General features: G+C 37.0%; 1 long non-coding RNA gene across 1 annotated transcript; it reads right to left on the bottom strand.

The window, feature by feature from the left end:
* Positions 1–202: 202 nt before the first annotated feature.
* Positions 203–13,354, bottom strand: LOC121734281. The gene is made up of 3 exons (XR_006036697.1): positions 13,272–13,354; positions 12,912–12,914; positions 203–214 (listed from the first exon to the last, which is right to left on the bottom strand). It is a non-coding gene; the product is annotated as an uncharacterized LOC121734281 (long non-coding RNA).
* Positions 13,355–13,604: the final 250 nt, after the last annotated feature.

The following is a 13,604-nucleotide window of genomic DNA, read 5'->3' as shown; positions in this document are numbered from 1 at the left end:
CCAAAGTTCGTTTGTCGCGCGGGAACCGTACGGTTTTTGGGATACAAAGTATCCTATGTTCTTTCCCGGGACTTAAAGTATCTCCATACGAAATTTTAGCAAACTTGGTTCAGCGGTTTGGGCGTGAAGAGGTAACAAATAGATTGATATACACGTTCGCATTTATAATATTAAATATGGATTAGCATAGAAGAGTGGATATGGATTTATGTCACTGTTCTGGTTTTCTATACGAACAAATTAAAAATTCATACGATTTTGATTCAATAATGATCGATCCACTATAACGAATACCAAACTGAAGGCTGTTACTGAACTAGATATAGTGCCCAACAGTGAATTAATTGTCCGATATTTATTATAAGGCAAGATTTATTGCGTACATATTGAAACCGGCGCTATTGTGAACACGCCTTATTTATGGCACTGCCAATAACTTATAATATATTACAATTTGAAACATGCTGAAATTTATTAGACGGCCTTTTGATTGGAATATGTTTATAAGGGTATTGGGTCCTTGTATGTATAAGGATACCGTCCATAAAGTACGTCAAACAATTTTTATGATTTTTAGACCCCTTCCCCATCTTATTACACTTGGTCTCATTTGTAACGTCACAATTTGCAATTTTACATAAGAATTAAAATCACCTTAATTCATGAAGTCCTAAGCGGCCGCATCCGGCCGCGATAACAATAGATAAGCTATTGTGTCTCGTTATTCCACGATCGTGGGTTAATATAATTATTCTCTCCTTTATTCCTAAAATATAAATTTCATTATTACAGCCATTACCGAAAAAGCGATTAAATATAAATATTTTTTTTGATCAAGATAAAAAATAGTCACTTTTCATTTTCGATTCAATCCAATGAACTGTTGAACATAACTCTTGTGTTAACATATTTTATGTCGATTAATTATTTTCTGGAGAAATGCTTATAAAACTATCACTGGCAACGCAGTGGCACTAAGTTAAAAAGCTTCGTTATAAAATATACCAAGTTATTCAAAGGGATCGTATTGAACAAGTTAAAACAAATAAAGAAATAGGGTTTCTGCTCCCGGCCCCGGCGAACGGTCCGTTAATGGTTCTTTTACGATTTTAATGAGACCGTATAAACTATACTTGTATAACTTCATCGGTTTTCATTTAATTCAAATGCAGTTGTAATTATAGAAGTGGATCGGATTTTTAATTTTACAGTTGTGTAATCTTGACGGGGTGGTTCCCGAACCGGTCAACAAGTAGGGGAATAAAAATCACTTAGCCAATATCTTATTCTATATTCTTTTCTATCTACCTAGCCAATAGTTTCAACTCCCAAGCGTCCACATGTGGCATGTGGTCCACAATAGATTTCCAAGAATCCGCGATCGAAGGATATTCTATTTTTATTTCTTTCAATGGAATGTTAGAAATAAAACAGATAAAAAAAGTAGATAATAAAACAGGACCTTAGCGAACTTTAAAATGCACACTATAAACATTTTACGTAAGTAAAACAAAAAAAAACTTGACAGGTGTCAAGGGACACCCGAATGGAACGAAGTTATTTCTTTTGTTTAAAAAACCTGTATACATATTATTATACACTCAAAAAAAATATTTAAAAAACGACCTCTACTGACGCCCAGAAATACTAACAACGCGTCGTTATTTATTCTCAAAAAACGCCATCTAGTTGATGCACTGGAATACTATCAACGCCCTCTACGTAGTACCATGCAGGTACTAATAAAAGAGTGTCGTTACAACTTTTTCAGTCTAGCCCAAGGCGCAACGCGCGATAACGAATTACGTTCCAAAAACACTCGTTGAATTTCTAGTTTTTTTTTATAGTTGGTTATAAAACATTCTAGTACTATTACTATTGTTGTAATCTACTCATCTTAGTACACTTTAATCTTCATTATGTTACTTTCATATATACTCCCAAATGAAACGTAAGGTCTAATTCAGAGTGGGTGCTGACTGCGCACTTTTCGCGTTAACGACCATTAAGGTAAGGGTGCAGCCACATAACACTAAACATATACGACACTGTGAACACATGTTTATGTCTTCGTCTACTTAATTATTCGGGGAAATGTCTTTCTTTAATCATGACAATTATAAGGGCTGATTATACTAACTCTGAGACAAGGTACAATAATAACTCTTCTCGCTTATGACGTTATAAATAGCTTACTTTAGAGTTTAGTGTATTCTATGTCATACATCCACATGGTCGAGTAGGTAGTACAAAATAATGTTTTCTCTTTATTATGTAATTATTTATTCATTATTACCTACTGTGGAGTAAATCTTAATCATTTCTTGCTTAAGATTACGTTTAGACTTCGTCGGCAATGGATTTAATATATAAAAAAAGTAAAGTTAATTGAAAAGTGAAAATTGTTGATTACCAACTGCATAAGCAGCAATTATTTTCTGAATTTTGGCAACCTTGAAATATCCCTGTTCATTTAATATGAAACGATCTTGAATATGATATTGTATTGTATCCTCTATGGACCTATATCTATAACCTTTTATAAAGATAACTGAGAACAGAAGCATTTTAACTCATAGTTAAATCAATGTGTTCAATCAAAAAAATTACAAATGTGTTTAATCAAAAAAATTACGACCTCTGTGGCTCAAGAAGGGGGTCGCGGGTTCGAATCCTGCCGACGGAACAAAAAGTTTTCAATGTCCCCGGGTCTGGTTGTGTATTAAAATATATGTGTAAGTATGATATAATAAAAATCTTAAATATATGTATAGTATAAAATATAAAAAATATTTTGTAATAAAAATCTTAAATAAATGTATAGTATAAAAGTATATAATACATTTTGTCTGGTAGGTACCTGTAACACAAGTCCTTCAGGAACTTAGCACGGGGTCAGACTGACGTGGTGTGAGGCGTCCATAGAAAAAAAATGTAAAAAGCTGCAATTATAGTTAACATATAGAGAATAAACGCTGTAGATTTTGTGGTCAGTTCGCCGTGAATGTAATATAATTAAGTGAATTAAAATTGCAGTTAAATAATATTTCACAGCGCACTGTAATGACTTGCGGTATGCACATTTTAATTCCACTTAATGAAATTAAATTTATAAAAAAGCGGAATCGGAAAGTTGGAAATAAAATGATGTAACAATTTATATTATGGCTAGCATATTTAAATACATTATTTATTCTTGTATTGCATTATATGCAATTGCAAAATTTATTTTGTTAAGACTTTGTGTACTTTTCCTGTATATCATACATCTGAGATTCGACCAACGTCTCTTTTGATACCCAAAATAACGTAACGCAAAATAACGTTTACCTCTTATCTTTTGATGCTCAAAGCTCTTTTCTAACTTGATTATTAAGACCTAAGATTACATCGCAAATTAACTTTCAATATAAACGTATATTTCCAACAATTTCATCTTTTAATCCCAGTTTCGAGTTCGAAATAAAAGTATGAAAAATTGATCCCCAATAAGCGTCAGATCGGTCAAAAGTGCGCTTCAACTTAGCAGATTAAAATTCAGTCCTCAATTCGCTAAAAGCTCAAAAATAATTAAATTCCAAATCTTTTCTCGGTACAAAAGGTGCACGTATTCGCAGCCTCCCAAATTGATTCAGTGTAACGACTTGGCCACGAAACTCGCGGGGATGCGACGCCGACGGTTTCATCAAAACGTGTGGCGTTTTTATTGTTTGCTAATTATAACGTTCAGCTTTTTTTTGCCGGAGCGATCTACAGGCACAAAGTAATAATTTGCTAGAAGACCATATAATTTTGTTTTGCTGCCGCTATTTAATGAGTTATTTTTAACTCATTGTGTTATTTCTTTGGAATTTCACTTAGATTATTTTATAGAAAAATAACACTAATTTTTCTTTTTCAGAATGCCTGTAAGATGAGTATAACCACAAGAAGAAAGTGTATAAGATTGAATAAGACGTAGTCCAGTTCATCGAATGTATACGCCATGTTAAACTGAGTGAACCTAATGTCTGCTTCAATTTCATCACTGAATTCATATCTATTATCTGAATTCATATATAATATATCACTACAAAATGACTTCACTGGGCATCCTCATCATGCGCCATATTATCATAACTAACTCCGTGATAAACTATCACTGCAGTAACTGCTGTATCAATCACTGCATTTTTGTCATGTCGGTGCACTCGCGTGTCGTGGCCTCACAAAACTACAGCATTAAGCATCCTCGTGTGATCGTGATAAACTGAATGTAGTATCTACCTAAATCACTGTAGCGTCTCTTGTCCTGTCGTTGCACTCCCGTTTCGTGGCCACAACAAAACTACAGCATTAGGCTCTGGCGTCACGCGCTGCCCCGTTACTGTCTCGTCGTGTCCCGTGCCGCATTTATATACCTCGATAATTTATTCATACATTCAAATGTAGGTCATACCGGTACAAATCGGTTAAGCAGACTGTGCAACTTTGTCTTCCCATTTGTTAAAGTTTGGGATGACGGACGAATTAAAATGTTTATTCATATTCAACCTGAGTTGATATCATTGTTGTTTACGTGGTCATAGAGTAAGTGTTTTAGTAGATACGACATAATGTAAAAAAATTGCTTGTATTTGTATAAAAATTAAATACAACTTTCAGTTATTTTAGCGCCTCCGTGATTTGTAGAGCGTGGCTCTTGGCTCCGAGGTCGTGGGTTCAACTCCCGCGTTATTTTTAAGTTTGGCAAGGACAGAGCAGGCTGATTACCTGATTGTCTGACAAGTAAGATGATGCACGCATCAGATGGGCATGTAAAAAGTAGATCCTGCGCCTGATCTCTTGCCAGTCGTGTCGGTCGTCGGTCCCACTGGGTTATGAGAGTAAAAGGAATAAAGAGTGCTTTTGTGTACGCGCAGTACACACTTGGACACTATTAAATATTCCTACGTAACTGGCCTAGTTACAACGAAGCTGGCTACCGTCACCGAAACCGGTGTGGGGGTTATATTATTATAATTTTTCTGTTTTATTAAGTTCTTCAGCTTCCGAAAATTATGACGCAAAAATTGTTTTGACCCACAATATTAAAAAACCAAATCTAACGTTGCTTTAATATTGTCACATCTGCCACACTACAAGTTCTATGGCTAAGATAATCCTTGCGTTTTATAGTTCTGCGGTCTCGTACATCAGGCGTCCGGCCGCCCGTTTCGTCCCGCATATCTACATAATCTTATTGCATGACTCTGCAATGTGAGACGTTGAATCTTACTTTAAAGTAAGTATGGTACCTAATACAAATCAAATCATCTTTATTTCGGGCATCAGAGGCTCATATAACAAATACTTTAAATCTAACATACATATTAATAATATAATATAAAATAAACCTTAAAAAGTCAACAGAAGATTCGTCGGTACTCTCACCACAAAGGAGCTAAAGTTAACCTTGTGGCGAGACTGCAGACCCTCGACCCTCAGGCGCAGTGTCATCTTCTTCTGGTAGTAGTCCACGACGTCCTCGACGTCTATGGACCAGTGCAGGCGGGATATGTACAGGGGCGTCGCGGGGATCTCGCTCCGCAGATGCAGATCAGGTACACAGGGTGCGGTGCCGCGATGGTTGTGGGCGGCGGGCTTCTTCTTCCTCCTCTCCACCAGGATGAATCCCTCCTTATCGCACCCCTTGCTCTCGTCCTTGTCAGGTCGAGAAGACTCCACCTTGCGGGTCTTCGTAGCCTTGCGGCTCTCCGGATCCTTGCGGCTCTCATTCTCCCCATATGTTTTCACCCGCGGGGGAGGTTCGGGGCGACCAGCAATTACTGTCGCGTAGTTTTTGAGTAGTTGCTGAGTCGCCTGTGGACTCGGCGTCGGCGCAACCGGGAGGGGAACGCGGGTGGGGGCGGCAGCGGCGGTGTTCGTTGACCCGTCCGATAATGCTGACGGGCTAAACGTGCTCGCCTGCGCGCCTCGGCGAATATACGCAAGTTTTTTTTTTTTTCAGAAATTTAGTTTTAGTAGCGGCTAAACCGCTCTGTCGCGCGGACGCATAGCCTAAGCTTCAATTTCACCAACGTCAGTTAGTGTTAACATCTTGTTAAAATGTTGTGTCTTCTCTTTCATTCATAAGTTAAACAAAAGAGGTAACGTGATACTAATTCGAGTGTTAACTTCAAGAGTCGTTGATGAAATTGGGGCTAAATAAAGTTTACTAATTTAATTTGCCTCATTAATGCGGTAATAATCGTTAGTATCATAAATAGTGATCACATTTTCACCGAAATAACTTTTTATGGCGCATAAAAAAGTTATAAGGGGTTGATAGTTCATAAGTTATTAATGGTTCATTATGAAAATATATTGCCTTTTCGTATCCCTTCCTGGAGTTAATGAAAATTTTTATTATCATAGCACCTGATTAACTTATGTTAACGGGATATTTATGACCAGATGACGCCCTCAACTCCGCTGCGACAAAATTCGTGTATCGCGCTGGAACCGTACATTTTTTCGGGATAAAAAGTATGCTTCCCTTTCGAACTCAAATTATCTCTATACCAAATTTCAGCAAAATCGGTTCAGCAGTTTGAGCTTAAAGAGGTAACAGAAATACATTCTTTCTCATTAAAAATAATATAAAATACATCTAGTGTTTGCTCCTAAACTCCTCCGAAACGGCTGAACCGATTGTGCTTTTTTGTGTGCTTACAAAAGAATTGGTCTTGGTCTTGCAAAACAGCAAGAGCAAGACCAATTCCGCTTATCACCTCCACCAATTTTCTTTGGTGGTAAAAATATTTGTGCGCCATCCGGACTAATAATTCCATAAAACATTTTCAAACCGCTTCCTGCAATCGAAACGTCAATCTAAATCGTAAAATACACCGCGATAAAATAGTTTTATGCGGCCCGGGGCCTGTTTTTATATTGCTAATGCCCGTAGCCCGCGACCCGTAAAGGTGGCTTTCGGGTCTTTGCAGCGAGCGACCGCGACCGATAAAAATTCAAATAAAATGCATATACAATAGGTATCATTTTCTACTGACATTCGTGTGGCGACCCACGCTGCCGCCGGTGGCGGCGTAAAAGCTAGTGGCGTACGAGTAGTAAAATGAAACCTATAGCCTATATCATAAAGTGGCATTTTGTTTGAATTTTTGTCGGTCGCGGTCACTCGAGGCAAAGATCCGAAAGCTACCCTTAAGGTTCCGATCAACGCGGCAAGGACTCCACTAAAAAGCAGCGGTGGCATGGACCGCTAGACCAATGTCGGCAGAAAATGATACCTTTAGCCTAATAGATGACGCCTTCAACTCCGTTGTGCCGAAATTCATTCGCACGGGAACCGTCCATTTTTCGGGATAAAAAGTATCCTATGTCCTTTCCCGGGACTCAAAGTATCTCCAAACCATATTTCAGCAAAATCGGTTCAGCGGTTTAAGTGTGAAGAGATAACAGATAGACAGAAAGACAGACTGACACTTTAGTGTGTATGTCATAAAGTAGCATTTACAGTCTGTCAAGAAAAAGTAGACGCAGTATACAATTTTCTAAACGTAACCACGCTCAAAAGATGGTTTTTTCTCCTTGTATTTTCACAGAAAATGCTTATACACTATCACCTTGCATATTTTTATCTCGATTTAAATTTTATTTACATAATATACTTACTTGAATATTTGTCGATCGCGGTCGCTTGCGGTAAACGGACGGTCACCCGTAGCTCGTCAGTAGCCCGGGGTCAGTCCGCAAATCCGGGACCGTAAATCATACACTTTATACGCGTCATATCGCCTCACACACGATTGTTTTATACTTCAAAATATGCAATTCATAATTTACAAGATTTTATAGGAACTAGAGATCACCCAATGGTCGAAATTCGACCTTAGTTTCAACGACATTAGGACTACTACCTATATTTTGTAAAAATATTGACTTTATCATATTTTTTTTCAACTCTTGTCTCTGGGACTTAGCTGAGCTCAGACTGGCCGTGTAAGCATTGTCTAAAAGTATCTCAGATTCAATAAAAAAACCTATAATCCATTTTCAATTTGTCAACTTGTTATCAACAGACTTCAACCATAAATAAAAGAGATAATTTGTATGTATAGGCTTGTCACTCAAAAATCTGTCATTTCTCATGTGTGTGTTGTAGTGTGTGTAATGTTTTATTTGTTAAAAAAATGTATGATAAAAGCATAATTTCAAAATAATATTCGTTCGATGCACTCCTTCACCATATAAACTATAACTGTGCAAAATTTCATGCACCTACGTTTCCCCATTTTTCGTAAAACGGGTTACAAAGTTTTTCGTTCGCGTATTAATATTATGATGATAAAAACAGTACTCAGCCAAAAGTTAAAAACATATAATACCATGATAGTATTTTACATAATTTATTATTTTTAATCATATTAATCAGTATTAATATACACGTAGTGTTGAAAACTATAGATAAGAACCAAATAGAAATGATCAGTTATATAAATAATATAATAGAATATAATAATATAATAGAATAGAAGGGTCAGTTCACATTGCATCTTGACGAGGTGATACGTTGCGATGCATTTTGAACACGTTGTACCTGCATGCACCTTTAAAATTAAACTTTGTTTACTACAGAAGATAGACTCTGAATTGACAAACTTGCCGCTCGCGGTGTTAATTTAAAATGCACTGTAACGAAGATAAGTTTATCTTAATGAGAAAACAACTACAAAATATTTCCAAAGCACCGAACTTATTTTTTTTAAACTTATCAAAAAAAATCTTGTAAATTTTTTAAAGGGTTAGCTTTAGTTTACAGTTTTTATTACGGTTCCTGTACCCAAAGGGCGAAAACGGGACCCAATTCATGAGACTTCGTTGTCTGTCCGTCAGTCCGTCTGTCCGTCTGTCTGTCTCCAGGCTGTAACTCAAGAACCGCTATAGCTAGACTTCTGAAATGTTTACATATTACTCGTATGTATTTCTGGTGCCGCTATAACAAGAAATACTAAAAACAAAATAAAGTTAATATTTAAGGTGGGCTCCCATACAACGTGATTTTTTTGGCCTTTTTTGCTCTATATCAATAATGGCAACAGTTAGGTAAGTACTTGAATTTTTCCCAATAAAATAAAAACATAAGGGGGGTTCCCATACAAAAAATACAATTTTTGACCTAATTCTGCTCTATAATCGTACGGAACCCTTAGTACGCAAGTCCTACTCGCATATGGCCGATTTTTTTAATATCCTAAAAAAATCCTGTAAAATTTTTAAAGGGAAGGTACTTTAGTTAACAGTTTTTGTTTGATATCCTCAAGAAAAAATCCTGTAAGACATTTAAAGGGAAGTTACTTTACTTAACAGTTTTTGTTACTATTATCTTGAAGAAAAATGCTGGTAAAATAATTGAATGGACAAAACCAACCGCAAAGCTATAACTTACCTACTTCCCCGCAACATAATACGGACGACTATCATTTATAGTAATCTCGCTAATAAATAAGCCGTATTATTCCAGGTCTTATCATTACTCTAACCTCGGTCCTAAGAAATTGGTCTAACCCTTACTATTAAATTAATGATACCTGTCACGCTCTGTTGAAAGGAGATGTGCTTAAAAGTGCCCCATCCCTCACAATGGCAACCCGGAAATAGGGTTGACAGTGGTAATATTTTTGTAAATATCTCCAAGATTTTACTGGCAAAACTTGGGAATTATCTATATTATATTAATACGTGAGCAAAAAACTTTGGTCCCCTTTTGACGAAAAATGCGGAAACGTAGGTGCATGAAATTTCGCACACTTATAATTCGGTTTTTTTCATAAAATATACTAAAACAATGGACATGATAATTATTACAACATAAATTTCGATCGAAAAAAATATTAACTCATTAAACATTTTCTCTTTAGGGCTGTCCAAAATATATTTTATTACATCAAAATATGTTAATTCTTTCTATTGAATCGACAGCCCTAGGGAATCAGGTGTTCGTATAGAAGAACAAGCCTATTAATGTACGTTATCGCTGTTATACTATACTAAAGGTACAAGTTGGAACCAAGCGACTCGCGACAACTGCAGACGACGTGTCGTGACGTTTCTATGTATCTCTATGAATAAGTGTCGCTAGCTTCGTGTCGCTTGCTGCGGAGGGTATTTCATAGAAACACATAGAAACCAGCATAGTGTCGCGACGACACGTCGTTTGCTCTTTACGCTTAAACCACTGAACCGATTTTACTGAAATTTGGTAACTGTTATATATTATACTTTGAGATCTGGGAAACTTTTTATTTCATAAAATGTATGGTCCCCGCGCGATAATTTAGCGCAACCTTAGTGCGGGCAACGTCTAGTATGATAATATTTGTCTTCTATTTAATTTAATAACTAATAGTCGCACTTTCAACAGCGTGATTACAGAACTTACTCGTATTATGACTTGAAGTCAGTCCGTCTAGATTTTCCCAAAGCCTGTCAGATAAACCTAACAGATGTACAGTTAACGAGACAAGCTATTGTACTCGATCTGGCTTGATGTACATTTTGAGTCGTTTTGTATTCAGTCGATCAGTTAGTAGAAATTGCTACAATAACTACCTCTATATTTCTAAAGGCCCCGTTCCATGATAAAGAACCATGATGCAGATCGCTACTAGCACGTACAACAAATAATCCGTCCAAAGCTCAGAACAGGAAAATAAGGTCCAAAATCTAACGTGTTGCACTACTTGCACACGTCATATCAGAATATTGACAGAAACGTTGTCGTAACGGGCCCCTAGATGATCAATTTTAATATGCAATATCATTGAACAATTTGACAATAAGGTAAAAGGCGGGCGCGTTTAATATCAACCCTAGACGGTCAATAATATTGCACAATACGTGATATTGTGCAATATTATTGGCCGTCTAGGGTTGATATACAATAAAATTGATTGTCTAGCCCTCTGCTAACTTTTTGTTAACTGTCTATGCTGATGCTGACTCTAGCGTGAAAATATTGTAGTTATATCTTATATATGTATAAAATTCTCGTGTCACAATGTTAGGCCGCGTACTCCTCCGAAACGGCTTTACTGATTTTAACCAAATTTTATATTATGCATATTCATTGGGTCTGAAAATCGGCTACTGGGTACTTATTATATTGATAAGTGCATTTGTTGAATAAATAATAGTAAATTATTACAAGTCGAGACTGACGGCGACCATTGTTTGTGCGACGGGATAGCGATGGACGTTGCCATGGTGACATACTTATTTAGTCACTTCAATAAAATAATACGGGCGAAATACTTTATATGGCAAAGAAACGTTTGCCGGGACAGATAGTATTTTATAATACAACTAGACGTTCATTATTCTTAATATTGGTATAATATCATGCGCCAACGCTTATGTGACAAATAAGTTGTTTAAGTATGCTAAAAGTTTATCAAAACAGATTTAATGAAAATTAAACAGCAGGGAAGTCAGCTGTCATTGTTCACGGCGTCATAAAAATTAAAAATTTCATAATGAAATAATAAAAATTACGATTAAAGATCTTTACAATGAGAACAAAAGAGAATACAAAGTTCTACAAAATGAATTCTGACGACAACATTCCAGACACCACCAATTTCGTATTGGGCAGTATTTATTTTATTAACAACACAAAAGTAAAGTTGATATTTTGTTTAAAACGCGTTTTTATTGAGTACGTCGAGTGAAAGGTGTAAAATGTTATACGACTCGACAAGAGCGAGTGGAATTACAAATAGTGGTTCAGTAATCATTATGTTACTTTTTGTTATTATTACAAAAATAATAAAATACTGTTGCAAAATTATTTGTCAACTAAACAATTATTGCAAACATCTGGATCATAATAACTAATAAGATTTTTAACCCCCGACAAAAGACCCCTCTCTTTTGTCGGGGGTTAAAAATCTTGTTTATAAGTTTTTTAACCCCCGACTTTGTTATAAGTTTGACGTGTCTGTTTGTCTGTTTGTCTCTCTGTGTGTGTATCTGTCCGTGGCATCATAGCAAAGTGGCATCATAGTGGCGGACTTACAAACTCATTAGCGTTTTATTCACTTAAGTAGTAGAGTCAACTGATCATTGATGTTGTGAGCTTAGATAAGAATGCCAAAAATATTTATGTCTACAATAATATCTTAATATCTATGGACCCTTCACACCACGTCAGTCTGGCCCCGTGGTAAGTACCTGAAGGACTTGTGTTACGGGTACCAGACAACGAAAATATATTTAATACTTTTATACTATACATATATTTAAGATTTTTATTATATGATACACGTCCATGACCGAAGTTTGAAAACTTTTTGTTCCATCGGCGGGATTCGAACCCGCGACCCCCGGCTTGAGCTCCCAACAGCCCACCAACTGAGCCACAGAGGTCGTCACTAAATAGGTTTTCATCACTCGCCTACGGATCTCCAGAAAGGTGAAATTACACCTGCCGTTTATAGACAGTTGGAGGAAGCTGTTTTTTATAACGAGAGGAAAACATAAAACCCGCGTCACACAAGCGCATTTACGAGGATTCCGAGCGGGGTCCTTTATACCCCCAACCCCTTGTCACCGCGGACCCCTGGGGGGGATTAATGGCCCTGTCAAATATCCCCTAAAGGGGCACTTTGTTACCAGACAAAGTAATTCTTATGAATGTAAGGAGGGTTTTTGAGTGATTTCTGGGTCCGAAATTTCTCGCGTGCGATCTTCAAGGGAATAAATCATAATGTATTCAATTGTAAAAGAAAGACTTTTATGGATAATATTTTCCAGTTTCCTCCTAAGTATTGTTATGTTCGGAATCTACGGAATTAGATTCGTTAACCGTTGAATGATTTGAACTAACATCTGCACTGCAGACAAAAACAATCAGACAGACAACTACAGACGACCTCTGTGGCTCTGTTGGTGGGCTGTTGGTAGTTCAAGCCGGTGGTCGCGGGTTCGAATCCCGCCGAGGGAACAAAATTTTCAAAGTTCCTGGGTCATGGATGTGTATTAAATATAACAAACTGTGTATCATATAATAAATTTTTTAAATATACTTAATGTATAGTATAAAAGTATTAAATATATTTTCGTTGTCTGGTACCCGTAACACAAGTCCTTCAGGTACTTACTACGGGGCCAGACAGACGTGGTGTGAAGCATTATTATTATTATTATTACAGACAAATATTCGAGCTATTCCAGCCACTGGACACATTTGCATACTTCAATGGTCTAATAAAAGAGTGATAATTTTTAACCGTAAGGCTGTTTACACACACGCCGCAGCGGCAGCGGCACCGCCACCGCAGCGGTGCCGCTCCGTTACTCATCCTTGTATTATTTCTATTTGCCCTTACACACGGCGCCGATTCCGTGCCGCTGCCGCTGCGGTGCCGTGTAAGGGCCCATAGGAACACAAGGGTGAGTATGAAAAGGGGTAATTAAGAAAATAACTTTTAGAAATAAATCTTTTTTGCGGAGCAGCGAGCGTCATCTCATCTAGTCGAGATGACGCTCGCAACTCCGTTGCGCCTAAATTTGTTTATCGCGCGGGTACCGTGCATTTTTCCGGGATAAAAAGTATATCATGT

This window comes from Aricia agestis, chromosome 15 (genome assembly GCF_905147365.1).
Source record: "Aricia agestis chromosome 15, ilAriAges1.1, whole genome shotgun sequence".
In the NCBI taxonomy this organism is placed as follows: Eukaryota; Metazoa; Arthropoda; class Insecta; order Lepidoptera; family Lycaenidae; genus Aricia; species Aricia agestis.
The sequence above is the reverse complement of the archived record's forward strand: the minus strand, read 5'-3'. Positions and strand labels throughout refer to the sequence as shown.